The 18,938-nt window shown below is 38.0% G+C and overlaps 1 non-coding gene across 1 annotated transcript; it reads left to right on the forward strand.

Moving 5' to 3' along the window:
* Positions 1-3,075: 3,075 nt before the first annotated feature.
* LOC121208920 (small nucleolar RNA R71) lies at positions 3,076-3,182 on the forward strand. Its single transcript, XR_005904041.1, has one exon. It is a non-coding gene; the product is annotated as a small nucleolar RNA R71 (small nucleolar RNA).
* Positions 3,183-18,938: the final 15,756 nt, after the last annotated feature.

Below are 18,938 nucleotides of genomic sequence, written 5' to 3' on the forward strand. Positions count from 1 at the left end.
TAAATTTATCAAATGCAAAAACCACAGCTAGCAGCTCTTTCTCCATGGTTGTGTAGTTTTCTTGTGCTGCTGCCAAAGTTTTGCTAGCATAATAGATAGGTTGAAAATGCTTATCTCTTCGTTGTCCCAAAACTACACCTACTGCAAAATCACTCGCATCGCACATTAGTTCGAAAGGTGAATTCCAATCAGGTGCAATTATAATTGAAGCTTTAGTCAATTTATCCTTTAAACTATTAAATGCTTCTAAACATTCCTGATTGAAATTAAAGGGCACATCTTTTTCTAGTAATTTAGTCAAAGTTTAGCTATTTTAGAAAAATCTTTAATAAATCTTCTATAAAACCCAGCATGTCCTAAAAAGCTTCTAATAGCCTTAACCGACTTAGGGGGAGGTAGTTTCTCAATGGCTTCAATTTTAGATTTATCAACCTCAATCCCTTTACTAGAAATTTTATGTCCTAGGACAATACCTTCTTGAACCATAAAGTGACATCATTCCTAGTTGAGCACAAGATTTGTTTCCTCGCATCTTATTAAGACTCGTCTTAAATTTTTAAGGCAAAGATGGAAAGAGTTACCGAAAATCGAGAAATCATCCATCAATACCTCCATGATGTCTTCTACGAGTTCGTCAAAAATGGCCATCATGCAACGCTGAAAAATAGCAGGTGCATTACATTATCCAAAAGGCCTTTTACGATAAGAAAACATACCGTATGGGCATGTAAATGTCATATTTTCTTGATCTTCAGGAGCTATTGGGATTTGAAAATAACTAGAGAGTCTGTCTAAGAATTAGTAGTACATGTGCCCTGATAATCATTCCAACATTTGGTCAATGAATGGAAGGAGGAAGTGATCTTTTCTCTTGGCATCATTCATGTTCCTATAGTCAATGCAAACTCTCCAACCTATGACTGTCCTTGTTGGGATTAGTTCATTCTTTTCATTGGTTACAACAGTCATGCCTCCTTTCTTAGGAACAACTTGCACTAGACTTACCCAAGAACTGTCAGAAATAAGATAAGTAATTCCAACATCTAGGAGTTTAATTACCTCAGCTTTAACAACTTCCTTCATGTTGGGGTTCAGTCGTCTTTGGTCTTGCACACATGACTTATATTCATCTTCCATTAAAATTTTGTGGGTGCAAAAAGAAGGGCTGATCCCTTTAATGTTAGAAATTTTCTAAGCTATGGCCCTTTTATGCTCTCTTAATACTTGGAGTAACTCCTCTTTCTCCTTGGGTTGCAAGTTAAATGCAATAATTATCGGTAATGTAGAATTATCTCCAAGGAATGCATATTCCAAGTGATTCGACAATTGTTTAAGTTCCAGTTTTGGAGGTTCTTCAATAGAGGGTTTTTGCTTAAGTTCATCGTTTACCTTAATAACCTTATATTCTGCTGGTCTTGGAGAGGTTTCATTGGAATTTATTTTGGTTACTATCTCAGAATCATCTTCCACTCCATTCCTTGGGCAAGACACAGTTCCATGGTGTCCTCATGTACGATTTCCTGAAAAGAATCTTGAGTAGCATGATCAATAGGGTCAATAAAATAACATGAGTCATCTTGTTCCCTAGAAAATCTCATGGCATCATAAATTTTAAAAATAATCTCTTCGTCACCTACTCTAAGTACCAATTTACCATCACCTACATCAATAACAACCTTAGAAGTGGCTAAAAATGGTCGACCTAAGATTAAAGGCATTTCAAGCACAACGAAATTAACAAGGAATATAAATTTATCTACTTTTACAAGTACGTACTCTATAATTCCCCTAGGATATTTAATAGATCTATCAGCTAATTGAATACTCATCCTAGTGGGTTTAGTTTCCCCAAGACCAAGTTGTTTAAACATTTTATATGGCATCAAATTAATGCTAGCGCCTAAATCAGCTAGTGCCTTATCAACATTCAAACTACCAATTAAGTAGGGAATAGTAAAACTTCCTAGATCTTTCAGTTTGGTTGGTAGTTTATTTTGGAGTATGGTTGAGCACTCCTCATTAAGTTCCACTGTAGATAGGTCTTCAAAACTTCCTTTTGATTGTTAGAGGCTCCTTTAAAAATTTTACATATGTAGGCATCTATGATATAGCTTCAACAAAAGGTAAGTTAATATGCAGTTGTTTAAAAAGTTCAAGAAATTTACCGAATTTTGCATCCATGCGGTCTTTCTTCAACTTTGCTGGATATGGGATTGGTGGTTTATATTCCTTTGGCATTGGATTGTTATTGTTTTCGGGTTTTACCTCCACTCATTTGTTTTTGTCAACTTCTTATGGTGGCTTCTTTCCAGATTCAGCTAACACTTTCCCACTCCTTAATGTATCTGCTTTTACATGCTCTTTTGGTTTGGGTTCGGTGTTACTAGGTAGACTTTCTTGTAGTCTTTCTGAAATCATCTTCACTAGCTGCCCAATTTGATTCTTGAGTCCTTGGATTGACGCTTGCTGATTTTTAAATGCAGTTTCAGTGTTTTGAAAATAGGTTTCCTCTACTGAAACAAATTTTGATATCATCTCCTCAAGGTTCGGCTTTTTCTCTTACTGGTAAGGTTGTTGTTGGAAGCCTGAAGGGGGTGGTGGTCTCTGATTCCATTGGCCTCCCCATGAGAAATTTGAGTGGTTCCTCCATCCTACATTGTAAGTGTTACTATAAGGATTTTTTGAGGTCGAGGATTATTACCCATATAATTTAGTTGCTCGTTTTCCATGTTGTGGCCATAAGGTGGATATTCTGAATTGCTCTTTCCTCCCCCACTTGCATTGTATTGCATTACTGGGTGAACCTGTGAAGAACCAAGTAAACCATCAATTTTTCTATTCAAAAGTTCTACCTAATTAGAGAGCATGGTGACCGAATCAACGTTAAAAGCTGCTTTCGTTGGCTTTGTCCTTATGACTTGCCACTGATAACTATTCAGTGACATCTCTTCTATAAATTCATAAGCCTCCTCAAGTGTCTTATTTTTAATAGTCCCATCAGCAGCTGCATCAATCATCTGTCTAGTTGAAGGATTCAGCCCATTATGAAAAGTTTGAACCTATAGCCAGAGTGGTAACCCATGGTGAGGGCACCTTCTCAGAAGATCCTTGTATCTCTCCCATGCATCATAGAGTGTTTCTAAGTCCATCTGCACAAATGAAGAGATATCATTCCTCAATTTAGCCATTTTAGCCGGTGGAAAATATTTAAGTAAAAAATTTTCAGTCATTTGTTCCCAAGTAGTGATTGACCCTCGTGGTAACGAGTTCAACCACTGTTTAGATTTATTCCTCAATGAAAAGGGCAACAACCGAAAGCGAATGGCATCATCAAAAACGCCATTGATTTTAAAAGTGTAGCAGAATTCCAGAAAATTTACCAAATGAGTGTTTGGGTCCTCGTCCTACAAAGCATCAAACTAAACAAACTGTTGTATCATTTGAATCGTGTTAGGTTTCAGTTCAAAATTATTTGCAGCAATAGCAGGTCTAACTATACTCGATTCGGCTCTTGTTAAATTAGGTTTAGCATAATCATACATAGTACGTGGAGGAGGATTCTGATTTACTAGACAGGAGCAATCGTAGAAGGTAGTGGATTTTCTTGATTTTCAGTCATTTCCTCGGTTGTGGTGGAAATATCTTCCTCTTGCTCTTCCTCTGTGAATCTTAGGCTTCGCCTTATTTCTCTTCAATTTCTGTGAGCTATGTGTTCTATCTCACTATCGAAAAGTAATGGTCCTAACAGGTTTCTTCTAGTCATAAACTATAAAAACCTTCCAGAAGAAAAAAGAAAATTTAGTAACAAAAATCAAAATCAAATTTAAATTGCAATAAAATAAGTGGCTAAAGTAGTAAAAATTAAGCGTTCCTAATATTTTAGTTCCCCGGCAACGGCGCCAAAAACTTGATTGATGTAAATTGTGATAAGTTTTATAATTTATGAATGACCGTTCTTGAATACAAACTATTATCATGACAAAGGCAAGCCCACCTATCAAACAGTAGTATAGCTTATGGCAAGACCAGAATGTCGAACCCAAAGGAAGTAAACGTACTAGTGTTAACTTTCTTTTTATTATCTAGCCTAAAAAGTAAAGGGATTTGTTTTATCTAAACTAATTACAAAACTAAGAATGCATAGAAACTGAATTGGGGAAATAACTTTTGGGAAAACTAAATGGTTTGGACAATACCTAAGGAAAAATCCACCTAGACTTCACTTGTTATTGACTCTGAATTAGATGATTTATTCATTTGACTTGATCCATAGAAATCCCTAATTTATATTGTTATCTCTCTCGAGACTAACAACGTCTAACCCTAGGTTGATTAATTGAAATCTCTTTCTAATTAAAACACCTAGTGTTGCATTAACTCAATTTATGGATTCCCTTATTAGGTTTCACCCTAATACGGCAAAATTATGTCACCCTATCTCTAGGCGTGCAATCAACTCCGCTTAATTATGTTAGGTATACTCTTAGATAGGGACTTTTTCTCCTCTGAATAAGCACATCAAAACTTTAATTAATATCCTGAAATATCAAAGCAAGAATTAAGAACACATAATTAAGAACAAATCAAATATTTATCATATAATTCAGATAATAATAACAAGATTCGTCTTAGGTTTCATTCCCCTTAGGTATTTAGGGGGTTTAGTTCATATTTATGAAAGAAAACATCTCAAAAGAATAATGATAACAAAACATAAAGAAAACCCAAGAACTCTTAAAGGGAATTGAAGGGAGATCTTCAGTCTTGAAGGTGAACCTGGCTTCTAAGATGGATCAATCGGCTTCCTTCGAGTAATTCCTTGCTTCCTCCTCCCTTTTCTGTCTTTCAGGTACCTCTTGGGGTGTTCATGCAGGCTTTAGAATGCTTTTAAACCCTCAAGAGTGGCCTTTTCTGAATAGGACTAGACATGGGCTTGACAGGGACACACCAGTGTGACACGCCCGTGTGAGGTGGCTTAGGCTGTGTTGCAATCTATTAAATAGACATGGGCGTGTGAACTACCCGTGTGAGGAAGTCCAGGCCATGTTGATTTCCCAGGTTGTCCCCTTTTCTCCGTTTTCGGCCCATTTGTCGCTCTTTTTACTCTTTTTTGCTCACCTAAGTATAAAACATGAAATTAAAGGACTAGGAGCATCGAATTCACCAAATCTAAGAAGAAATCATCCGTGCTAAGCATGGGATAAAAATATGTATAATTTATGGTTTATCAGAAAACTTACAAGATCGACGCCGAAGACTCGGTGTACCAGACATTCAGTAAAATCGTTTAAATTCATTTGTAAATTAGTTCTTTGAAACCAAACGTGCAAAACCCAAAACCCAAAATCCATAGTCATGTTTTGCAACCTGACTCTGATACCACTAAATGTAACACCCCAAACCCAGCCTAAACGATATGGCCGAATCTGGCGATGTCACATGGAATGGAATTTGAAAATAAGTTTGTCAAGTTAAAACCTTTCTAATTGATTAGCCTTTATTTAAATTTGAAGTAAAGCGCATATTCTTTGTTATGACTAAATCAAATCTTTTTAGCGGAAGCCTTTGGAAACATTTATATTTTTTTGGAAAACTGCTAGTGTTGAACGAAACCTTTGTTTTTAGCGAAATCGAGTTTTTACTATTTAGCTGTTCTAAAACTATAAACCAGTTAAAAATCCAAAGTAAAAACCCAAAGCAGTCCAAAGTCCCAAAATTTACATCAAACCCCAAATAAGTAATTAAATCTAAAAATTTATGAAAATAGCCTAAAATTTACGTGCGGCCACCGTTGAGTCCTCTGTTGCATTGATCCATCAAGTCTGGGGATTACCTGTACAAATTAAATAGAAAGGGTGAGTTTTTACAAACTCAGTGTGTAATCCCCACAGAAAACATGCATACAAAAATACAACGGAATACAGTCAAGCCCAGGCTGGCCTGAGCCCATTACAGATTTGGTTTACAGTTTTTGATATTTATACTAGGGCCTTGGCCCATCTCGGATACAATATGTAATAGCAATGAAATAGAATCCTACCCACAGCCTCTACACACCATCTCCGTCCATCCTTACACATCATGTGGGGATTAAATCCACCCATCCATCTCTACACACCATGCTGTACTGAAATGCCACACAATAATCAGAAATTTGTAGCAGAGCTGCTAGATAACAGGTTTAATAGCCTTTCAGACACTTCCTCCAAATATCATCAATAACCCACCCCGATGCAATGCAACATACAAAAGATTTCATGTTATTATACAATTACAGTACGTATAATTAGATATCATAATTCACACTCAGTATAGGAATAAGACAGACAGATCACTCGTATAAGGTCTAAGTAGGGCTTACCAACCCTGTAGTAGGTCTACAGTTGACTTGGGCGACCCGTGCAAACCTTATACTACTTTTAAGAAACATGGGCTTACATGCCCATGTGGCCTGCTAATGTGGACCCATCGCCCATGTGGCCCACACGGCGCAAATTGGCCTTGACCGTGTGGATCACACGGCCAGGACCAGAATCTCACACACTTGTGTGGTTTTACTCATGTGGGCCCACACCCTGTATGGCCTACATGGCCCAAATCAGTGTAGCCTGTGTCTCGCACACGGCCTACTTGGCCATCACACGGCCGTGTCATACGCGCACGGCCTGGCTCGTTGATCACACGCTCGTGTTCTGTCACACAGCCTACCACACGGGTGACCACACGCCCACATGGCGTCAGTAACAAACTTTTTTAGTTTTTCATCGAACCCCATTTTCTATGTTTTGGGTACACACTTGTATCGTCTATGATGCGCAAGCACTCCTAAGCCACCTGAACCTAGAAATTGACCATTGTAACACTCAATTAATCATTCAATAGTGAAATAAAATCCAAATATATATAAAATATTCATCCTTTGAGTGAAAAAACCCTTTACCTTCAATCACCACGAACAATTGACTATAGAAAAGCATGAGATGAACCTTGATTCTTGCAAAATACCGTTACCAAAAACATCTACAGAACTCTAATCAAAACTTAGCATGTACATCATGCCAAAGTACCAAGAATTCATTTACTGAACTTACCAAACCACGTAAGCAGCAACAATGTTACAAAATAAAAGATAAAGGAAAAAAATTAGGAAAAAGAAGTGAACGAGAAGAGGGGGACGTCAGAGAATTTGGAGAAGGAGAGAAAACTGAAATATTTTTTTCTATTGGGAAAAGGAGAAATGAACAGAATATTCTGATAACCCCCATCATCCCCCCAAATCTCTCCCTACTAACCCACACAAACTCTACTACTCAGAGTTTCTATTTGACCGAAACTCTCTCGGTCAAATGAGCAAAGACATACCCCCAAGCCTGCGTAGAGATTCGAACTCCAGCTCCAAAACACCAACACACATTTTAACCACTAGACTAGCGGGCCCATTCTGATATGTTTTACAACCAACCAATCAATAGCCTGTTGATTAAGGTCAAGGCTTTATTTAGAAATATACCAAAATTTTCCCAAGACAAGGCTTGAACTTGGGACCTGCCACACACACCCAGAATACATAACCAATGAAGCAAATAGATATTTGTGTCAATAATTACAGAAACAAAAATAGAAAATTTAGGGCGTTACAACACTGCCGTGTGTCCCTTGAGGTACCCTTTCGAATTAAGTTAGTATACCCTAAAGTTCTAACATGGCCTAGATACACGGGCGTGTCTACTGGCTGTGTATGGCACACGAGCTAGCACATAGGCGTGTGGATGGCTGTGTGACCCAAGTTAGTAGCCTCCCCAGTTCTCCCACGGCCATGGCACACGGGCGTGTCCTCGACCGTGTGGTGCAAGTCAGTATGTATGCCCTGTTTTCGTACGTCCTGTGACACGAGCGTGTTTGGTGACCATGTGAGGCACACAGCTTGTTTGCATGGGCGTGTGAGCCTGAAACTCAAGATAATTTTCCATGTTTCCTAAAGTTTGCAAATGTTATCGGTTTAGTCCCGAACCTCTTTTAAGCTTGTTTTAAGGTCTCATAGGACCTTATAAGGGACAATGTGATTGATATGAATGGATTGTGAGTATTAATGTATAAATGTTTCTGAATGAAATGTATTATCTAGTAATGCCTCGTAACCCTATTCTGTTTGATGATGGGAGTCTATTAGCTGAGTTATAAGTTAAGCCGACTTAGATTGATCATATTCGGGACAAACAGTTAGGGGATGATTCCTGGTTCTATGATTCTACCAGGTCGAGGAAGGAAGTACTATTGATTTTTGGCTGAATGGTGATGGGGTTCTATGTTTCTGAGGACGGGCTTGTGTACCTAATGATTCTAATTTGAGACAGACCATTCTGAGGGAAACACATAGTAGCCCTTATGCTATGCATCCCAGTGGAAATAAAATGTATTGAGATCTTTGTGAATTGTACTTGTGGCCTAGTTTGAAACGAGATGTGACAGATTTTGTTTCTTAGAGTTTGATGTGTTAGCAAGTTAAGGATGAACACCAATTGCTTTCGAGTTTACTTCAACCCGTTAAGATTTTCTTATAGAAATGCGAATATGTGACTATAGACTTCGTTAGCGGCTTGACCTTAACACCTACTAATAAGGATTCTGTGTAGGTTATCGTAGACCGATTGACCAAGTCTGCCCACTTCATTCCTGTTCAGACAGATTACTTCCTTCAGAATCGGCGAAGTTATATGTTTTAGAGATCATGAGACTTCATGCGGTTCCAAACTCGATTATTTCTGATAGACATCCTCGCTTCACTTTTAAGTTTTGGAGTAAGCTTCATGTAGCTTTGGGTTCGAGGTTGGACTTCAGTATTGCATTCTATCCTCAGGCTAATGGTCGATCTGAGAGGGTGATTCAGATACTGAAGGATATGCTTTGGAGTAGTGTGATCAATTTTTGAGGTAGTTGGGAGGATTCTCTTCTATTAGCCGAGTTTTCTTAGAATAACAACTTCCAATCTAGTATTTAGATGGCACCTTACGAGGCTTTCTATGGTCGCAGGTGTCATCCTCTGTTATGTTGGACTGAGTTGGGTGAGCAATGGTTTTTAGGTCCTGAGTTGGTTTCTGAGACTGAGGATAAAGTTAGATTGATTTGGGATCATTTTAAGGCATCTTCTAACAGATAAAAGTCTTATGCAAATCTTAAAAGGAGTGACATTGAGTACTCTGTCGGTGATTATGAGTTCCTTAAGGTGTCTCCATGGAAGAAAGTTCTACAGTTTGGATGTAAGGGCAAATTGAGCATTAGGTTCATTAGGCCGTATCGGATTCTGAAATGTGTGGGATTGATTTCTTATCCATTGGAGCTACTTCTAGAGTTGGATCATGTTCATGATGTGTTCCAAGTCTCCATGTTGAGGCAGTACCGGTCTGACCTATCTCATATTGTTTTTGTTAAGGAGATTGAGGTTAGACCGGATTGGACATTTGAGGAGGAGCCGATTTGAATTCTGGATTGAGACGTTAAGCTCATGAGGAGGAATTATATTCCATTAGTTAAGGTTCTGTGGTAGAATCATGGAATAGATGAAGCCACATGGGAATTTGAAGACTAAATTTGACAACAATATCTGTATTTATTTGAGTCAGGTAAATTTTGGGGTTGAAATTTATTTTAGGAGTAGAGTTCTAACATCCCAAAAATATGAATTTTGAGTTGTTAAATTTTGTCATAAAATAAGAATCTACTTCAATGGCCCAATGCTTTGAGTGTGTCTTGGAGGTCTTGGGGTCAAATTGCATTTACGAGCAAGTGGGAATATTATATGTTTTGTCAAATTAAGGATGAGTTTAAATTGAAATTAAATTCTTTAGTTAATATCTGATTAGTTGTGGGTATAGATGGCTGACTTTTTTTAGGAATGTATCTTCGTTGTTATTTTTTTATTTCAAAAGAAACTAATATTTTGATTTAATATTTGTTTTTTACCAACGCTCCATTTCTTTTTCTTTTTTCTTTTTTTTTTGATTTGGTTCCTTCATTCCTTCAATTGCACCGTCTTTCTACCCTGATATTGATTTCAATTTGGCTTTTGCCTTGCTTTTCTTCTATTGTTCCTACTCTTTAGTTTTCCCATCATCATTGGGCTGCCATTTAATTTTATTCTTAATTTTGATTTATTCCCTTACTGTGATTCTGCTTTTCACCCTCTTACTGGTCGTTCGTCAGGTAATTTGGTGTTCTATCTTTAACAGGTTTGAGTTTTGTATGTTGCATTAAAATTGCAATGTGCAATTGGCTTTTAGAATTGATTATAATTGTGTGCTCTTCTTTTATGGATGGTAAGTGTAGAGTCGTGAGACGATTGGTGTTCTTCCGATAGATTAATTTTCACCGTGTTGATTGTTAAGTGGTAAGGTGTTATTACATTCTTGAATTTTAAGTGGTTTGTTTGGTATTGTTTTTAAGATGTAATTGAGGGTTTATATATATTTTAACTTTCACGGGTATGTTGCTGATTTGGGTTCTAATGGATGTGTATTGGCTCGGAAAGTCTTGTGGGTGTTTTCGCATCAAAATCAGTCAAGGTGTGTAACAAGAAACCTAAAAAGTAGCAAACAATAAAAGCCAAAATTTGGCACTGTTGATGCTAGTGACACACGGTCATGTAACAGACTATTTGCTAGGCCGTGTGCGACACACGGTCTGGGCTATTTTGGGTCGTGTGGGCCCAAAATTTAGGATTTTTCTGTAGGGCTGTACAAATTATACCAAATGATCGTGGGCCTTCCGTAGGGCCACTATGAGACTAAATACATTATAAGACATGAAATCTGGACTTTTGTTGATACAAATTTTGCTATCTGTAGGAGTAATGGAAATAATCTTGGTTTTCCAAAATATAATGATCTGAGAATCTCCAATGCAAAGTATTCCATTTATTTAGAAAATGTAAACGAACAACATTGTTAATTAAATAATTATGTCAAACATGTTTTCAAACAAATTGGGCTTTTAAGTAACAAAAGATCACGATGTTTCCTTTTATAAATGAAAGCTGAATTTACAACTATTTTACGTAGCATCTCCATATCTAGCCATAATGTCCAGTCCGGGTTTGGGGTGTTACAGATTAAATAACATTTTAATGTTGTGTTGATCTATATGTTAATATGTTATTTACCATGTATCCAGACAATGTAAATCTAGTGATGTCACTATGATTATCGAGCCCCGTTTGAACCTTTGGAATTCGTAGGATACAAATGACATGTCATTAGGGTTTTCATGTTTCGAGTGCTGGTCTTGAATGTCCTACCGATGGCTGAGGGCTTGCATTTGTTATGGATACTCCACAGCTCGTGTGAGCAGCATCGTGTGGCTTACATTCAACCCATAGCTTGTGTGACCAGGCCTATTTCATAGCTCGTGTGAGCAACAATGTAATGGAAAAGGAAAGGTTATATGTTTAACTAAGGTTTTTTTGCTCCATTAACATTGTAACAACCTATTTTTTGTCAAATTGAAATAGTGGTTTTGGGAGAAATCTGAAGTCAAAATATTTATTTTACTATTATTTTAATGTTTACAGTATGATAGAATAATTGTGTGAAAATTTCGTTAAGAAATTTTATCATTTGATTGGTCAATTTAATAAAAAGGACTAAATCGTGTAAAATATAAAAGTGTTGTCCTATAAGTTATAAGGGTTTAGTAGCTATGAAACTAAAATTTTTAAGGGTTTATGTTGTAATTGTATGATTTTTAAATTAAATGGAACAAATATGGACAAGAGATTAAATGTTTTTAGTATTAATATTCAAGGTTAAATAAGTAAGTTAGTAATAAATTAATAATAAGTAACATCAAAGTTAAAATTTTGTTCATCTTTCTTTATTATTGCCGAAATTGAAGGGAGAAAAAACCATTTAAGGGTTTGAAGCAATCGTTCACTTTAGAGCTCAATTATCAGGAAAAGCGAAATTCAGATCTAGATCGGGGGAAAACTAAAGTTATCGACTAAATGACTTATTTTGTCGTTTCCACATTTAAGGTAAGTTCGTATGTTATATATTTCAATATAAATGTATTTCATTTACTTTGATATTGTATAAATTGTGAATACGAGACTATGGCCATGAACGATACTGATTCGATGATGATTCGACATTCGAAATCCCAGTTGAACCTTTAGAATAGTTTAGGATGCTAGTGACATATCATTAGGTGATACATTGAGTTGGCTTGGGGCCATGATATAGCACATCGGGTACGAGTTATACTGATTTGGCTTCAGGCCTTGCATATCAACTGACTTAGCTTCGAGCCATGATATCAGTACTTCAGATATAAGTTACCTTAATTTGGCTTCGGGCCATGGTATAGGTACTTATCATGTGAAAACCTTTAGTGTCTGACTTCTACTCCAAATGGTTCAACGGGTATACAAAATAGGTGGATAACTATGAGTTTGATGTTATATGATACAAGAACATACATGAACGATAAGTTTCAAATCAAAGAAACTTGTGAAGGTAGTGTAAGATCTCACAATTGAGAATTGGAAAGGTTTGATATCTAATGTAAGCTACATGTTGGTGTATTCAAATTATTGTATTATATTTATATGATTGCATTAAGTTTATTTCATACGAGCATACTAAGCTATAAAGCTTACTTTGTGTATTTTTCTGTGTTTTATAGTTTTCAAAGCTAGCTTAGACTCGGGGATTGTCAGAGATCGCATCACACTATCCACTTATCTTTTGGCACCTATGAACTTTGGTATTTTTAGTATATGGCATGTGTAGGAACTTGGTCTTTTTGGTATATGCGTTGTTAGGAATTTGGCCATTTGTGTTGGCTTATAAAAGTTGTGTTTATAATGTTGTAAATGGCTAAGTAAGTTGATTTAATTGGCTTGGTTGGTGATGTATGTGTATAGTTGTGCTAATGCCTCTTAGTGATGTGGTTCATGTTTGATTTTGGAATGGTATGTTGAATGCAACTTTCATGGTAGCTAATGGCTGAAAAATTGAGAATGTTTGTGCTTGTGATTTTAGGCTAAGAAATGCTTAGTTTATATGGTATATATATATGAATGTTTTTGGAAATGTGAATTGGCATGATTTGAGTAGGCAAAGTATGATGTTATAAGTATGTTAGTTGTTGATATTGTAACGGTACATTTTTGTCTTGGTTGTGGTTGATTTGGATATCTACATGTGTTATGAATCTTTACCAATTGGATTATGTAGGTGTGTGCAATTTGGGGTGGCAAATTGGCTTGGTAAATAGGCTATTTTTGTCCACATGGGCAGAGACACGGGCAAGTGTCTCAGCCATGTGTGACATACCGTTATGTTACACGGCTGTGTCTCCCCTGGTGTTGAATTTGAAATCAAGTAAGTATGCTCCACACAGTCTTACAGATGAGCGTGTGCCTTAGCCATGTGGCAAGAGGCCTCACTATACCCTACAGGTTTGGCACGGCCTAGCACACGGCCTGGCACATGGGTGTGTATGGCCATTTTTAGGGTAGACGGGCTAGCCACATGGTAGTGTATGTTTATAACACCCCAAACCTTGCCTAGAAGTTACACCTGAATCTGACGTGTCACATTGAAGTGTTTTTCGAAAACCATGTTTCCATTGAAAACTCTTCTTATTTGAAAACTTGCGTAAAATACCAGTTGTGTTAGTTTATTTTACAAAGCGATACATTGAAAAGTTATTAATTCTATTGTTAAATTTTCTTTTAAGTTGCGGAAGATAATTTTAAAAGTAACTGATTTACGAAAACGTGATGTTAAAAACTAAGTTGCGAAATCATTTTGAGAATGTTGCAGAAGCGTAATGTTTTTTAAAAATAATTATAAATCGAAGTAAATAAAACCCAAAGTTAAAATCCAGAAACTTTAAGAGGCCTCACTATAGAAGGTGAAAACCCAAAATGGAATCTAAAACATAAATAAAGTCTAACGGCAGTCGTGTGGCCATCTCCGAGTCTCTCGCAACACTGATTCTCCTAATGTTGGGGATTACCTGTACAGTTAATTAACGTGGTGAGTTTATGAAAACTCAGTGTGTAATCCCCTTCCTAGAGTAGCAGTCAATATACAAAAATAGAAATAGTCTGGGCCAAAGCCCTTTTAACAGTAACAGTACAGTCCAGTTCAGAGTATACGTGAGCCGAATCCCACTACAAAATCACTTGGGTGATAGCCCATAACAGAATCAATTGGGCCTAGCCCAAACCAATACCGGAACAAGTGGCCTAAGTCCAATACAGTGACAGATCTCATAAACAGATATGCAAGCATGACGATGCATCCTACCTCGATCTAGCCAAAACACCACCCGTACTAACCCTACACTTATGTGGGGATAAAATCGACCCACCCATCCCTACACTCCAGAATTAGCACTGGTTGCGGCACTAACCAAAATCACAACAAAGCTGCTAGTATATATGCGGCTCTAAGCCTTCAGTAGCGGTATTATAATTGGCACAAAGCCATCCGCAACTGTATTGTGTTTGGCACTTAGCCATCAACGACGGTAATATAATCAGCATACAACCTTGGGCAAATATGATCGACACAGAGTCATCAATAAGTATGTTAGGTACATAGCCATGACTAAATACATTTGGCACAAAGCCATAGTCAAGATGGCACAGAGCCACTTTTAGGTTGGCACAGAGCCATAATCAGATTAAGCGGCACTAAGTTGTCTATCGGTCTACAATCGTCTCGTGCGACCCGTGCAATCTTAACAAATCAATACTGGATCCACAGTCATCTCGTGCGACCCTTGCGATCCTATCAGAACTTCCTCCATATCAATGTCCCAACCCTATGCAATATGAAGAATATGTCATGCTCAATCATCGCACATGTATGCAAAATGGCCATGCTCAATAACAATCATTTAAACATATATTAAAAGTATATCAGTCGTATAACCACCGTCAAGTCAATTAAAACACAGTCATATGATCACAGTCAAATCGGTCAAATTCATAGTCTAAGTCGGTCATTTACCTACAAGGGCATAACAATCATTTTACCCTAGAGGGGTATTCGGTAATTTTACTTACAAGGGTATTTCGGTAATTTTACAAATCGAGGGTATTTTGAAAATTTTACAAACTGGGGTCTTAACGACCCAACTGAAGGTCCACCATCGCCTCGAGCGACTCAAGTAACCTAAACAGACATAATGGTGCACGTGGGCCTAAGGCCCACTACTCGGCCCAAGTAGGCCCACATGCTCTTGTGGTCCATTTAGCCCAAATTTAGATACAACTATGTATACACCATAGCCCGATTTATTCATAGTCACTTACCACAGATTTTATTCGTGTGGGCCCACATGGCCCATCCATGCGGAAAATAACCTAAGTCATGTGCGTGACATGACAAGTCTATCTACTTCCCGCCTAACAGCGAAATTTACCCAGGTAGGCCCATGGGCCCATTGGGCCCATACAACCCATTTAACCTAGAACTATTTATGGCTATACAAAGGACGTAGCCTAGTCCAAAACTTACCACATAACATACATTTTCTCCGTGTGGGCCTACAAGCCCATTTGGCCCACACGGCCCAGTCTGGCACAACGTGGCCCAGAACAGCCTATGTCATGTACGTGACATGACAAGCCCAACCATAGTCCACCTAGTAGTTGATTTGACACAAGTGGGCCCACGGGCCTATTGGGCCTATTCGACCCATTTCATCGCCCACTACGGCCTAAGCCCATGAATTCGCTCATGGTGGCCTTCCCCGTTATACGCCCACACGCGCGATCGCACGGTTCACCACACGCGCGATCGCACGGTTGTGTGGCATAATATGCCATATTTTCAGCTTTTTGGCATTTTGTAGATCGACAGTCATAGCAGATTAAACAACACACACATTTTCGGCTTTTCAGCCGATTATCAAAACAAGGCATACGGTTACACACCTGATCACGTAGAGTACTAAGAATTCTCAAGCCTCGAAGCCTATTAAAAAATAACAACGGTTAATCACTTATCAACACAGTTAAAAGAATATTAACAAAACCACTAGTCGAAGGATCGACTACCACTTGCCTTGACTCGATCGGTCAATTGTGATTTGCCTACTTAATCCAAAGTTTGGTGCAGTCACCCTTCTGTAACCTGGAAAAAACTCCCGAACCGTCGATACCCTACGTCGCTTAAACTTGGGGGCAGAGGCTACGCATCCACTCCCAGTCGGCGCCACTGTCATCACTTTATTCCTAGAACCCCCTTTGCTCATCGCGAGTTCTATTAACAGAGATTACTGGCCAAATCGAGAATAGAAATGGAGAGTGAGGTTCGGCTATAAGAGAACACAAGGTGAAAAGGGCAGTCGGCTTTAGAAAAGTGTAAGAAGGAATAGACTTAAATATATTGCAAGAATAGAGAAAACAAGTAGTAACCAAGTAACTCACCAATTGTTAAAGAACCACTACTAAACCGTAAATAGAACAAAGAGGGGGAGAAGAATCCAGAAATCAGTCACAAGGATTAAGAACTAAAAGCTAAAAGGAAATGGAGAAAATAAAGAAGAGAAAGTTGACTAGGAGAAGAAAAACCAAAAAGGAAATGGAGAAGGAGTAAAGAAATATGTATTCGGCTAGGTTGAGAGAAGGAGAGGAGAGCAGAGAATTGGGCAATCAAAAATATGAAGGGATTGAGGAGGAGAAAGGAGGGTATTCCATCCACGAGGAAACTCTTGAGAGAGGGAAGAAAAGGTGACAAGCCAACACAAACAAAATACCCGAATGGTAACAATTCGACTACTTTAAAAATAAAATTTAATAAAATACAAGAAACCCGAAAGTCCCCTAGTAAGAATCAGCTAAGAAGTGCAACAGAGAACTCCCAAAATGCTCATAATCCCAAAAAAATGGGAAACTACTCCTTCAAAGCCAAATTAGTGATCACAAATGACACTAGGTTTTCCCCCTCATTCCAAACCCCTTGATTTTCTCCCCAATCTCCTCCTAAAACTCCTCCTTTATCTCCTCTACCGAATTTTCTCCTTGATTTACTCTAACTCCCCATTCAAATTCAATTTAAATTCTTATGAGTAATTCAACCACAGAGTTCCAGTCCAATTCAAACACTTCTCCAGCACAAGCAGCAAAATAAACATACAATTGCGTACGCCATGCCTCGAACCTCAGTCTCTTTGCCATACATGTAGTGACACCTTGTCGCTAGATCCCTTCTTTCTTTGTGACATAAAACAAACACTAATTATTATAAGTCCTATAAGCTAACATCCAGGTTCACCTAATAGCACAAAACTTAGAATTTTACAAACACCCAGACTTGAACCCAGGCTTCTCAAGCACTTCCAAATATGCCCAAATGCTTAACCACTAAAGCTACACCTAATTTGTGATATTTCTCGCACACCTAAACTTTTATGTATTCCCACACTCAAGGTCTATTCCTTCTAGGCCCAAATCTGGGGCGTTACAGTGTTGGCCGTGTAACCCAAGTTAGAAAGTTACACGAGGTCAAACACGAGCTGGGACAATGCCATGTGCTCCTATTTTGAATGTCCATACGGCCTATGACACGGACGTGTCTGGTGGCCGAGTGAGATACACGGTTGTGCCACACGGGCATGTGTCCCCTATTTTGAGAAAAATTTTCTAAGTTTCGTAAAAATTTCTCAAGCTATCAGCTTAGTCCCAAACCACTCCCAATGTATGTGCAGGGCTTAGTAGGCTCGTTTTAGGGACAAATTAATTGAGATTGAATGATTATTATATGCATTGATCAAATGTATGGGAAAAGTATGTTTAAATGTGTTGTAAGTCCAGTAATACTCCGTAACCCTATTCTGGCATTGAATACGGGTGAAGGGTGTTACATTTTTAGTATCAGAGCTATAGTTTAGTCGATTTTATGACTAATGTAGCGTATATGAGAGTCTAGTTATACATGCCATATGTAAACTGTGATAGTGCGATGACTCCTGACATTTTAAAATGTTTTTTCATATTGTAAATGGATCCCAATCGAGCTATAACTGATGAGGTTGAACATAATCTACCAGCTCCCCCTCAAGAGACAAAGCTTTCTAATTGTAGACCCGTATCGAGTAGCCAATGAGGAGAGGCTAGAGAAGCCTTCTTCCAAGTGATGAACAAGTGGTTCACACAGTATATACGGTCAAATTCGGCTGCTCAGCAACCTTCACCCTTTCCTAATCCTCAACTGGCTCCTGTAGCTTCTCAAGGAGTCGAGCTTTTAACATTAAATAAGCCTCTAGGTGATAGATCCATCAACATGGGGATGAGGAGTTCAGAGTTAATATTGATGATGATCCTGAGAGAGCCGAGTTTTGGCTTGAAAATACTATCTGAGTATTTGACAAACTTTCTTGCACACCGATTGAGTGTTTAAAATGTGCTATATCACTTCTGAGGGACACCGTATACTAGTGGTGGAATACATTAGTATCAATGGTGCTGAGAGAGAGAGTCACCTGGCAGTTCTTTCTGACCGAGTTCCAGAACAAATACATAAGTCAACAATTTTTAATTCAAAAACACAAAAAGTTTTTCTAATTTAAACAGGGTCGGATGACCGTAACTGAGCACGATAGAGAATTTGTGTGGTTGAGTAAATATACTCGAGAGTATGTTTCTACCGAAGAGACCATGTGCAAGCGGTTTGTTGACGGGTTAACTGAAGACTTTAAACTTTTGGTCAGGATTTTAGATTTAAAAGAATTTGTGGCGTTAGTTGACCGGGCTTGTAAAGCTGAATACTTTAGCCGAGAGAAGAGGAAAGGTAATTTAGAAGCTAAAGATTCGAGGAAAAGAGCGATGAATAAACCTTATCATTCTTCATCAAAGAAATTCTAAGATTTGTTTAGCCTATTGAATGCATTAGTGGGATACCATAATAGAGAACGTGGAAATCAAC

The sequence above is a fragment of the Gossypium hirsutum genome, chromosome A10 (genome assembly GCF_007990345.1).
Source record: "Gossypium hirsutum isolate 1008001.06 chromosome A10, Gossypium_hirsutum_v2.1, whole genome shotgun sequence".
NCBI lineage: Eukaryota > Viridiplantae > Streptophyta > Magnoliopsida > Malvales > Malvaceae > Gossypium > Gossypium hirsutum.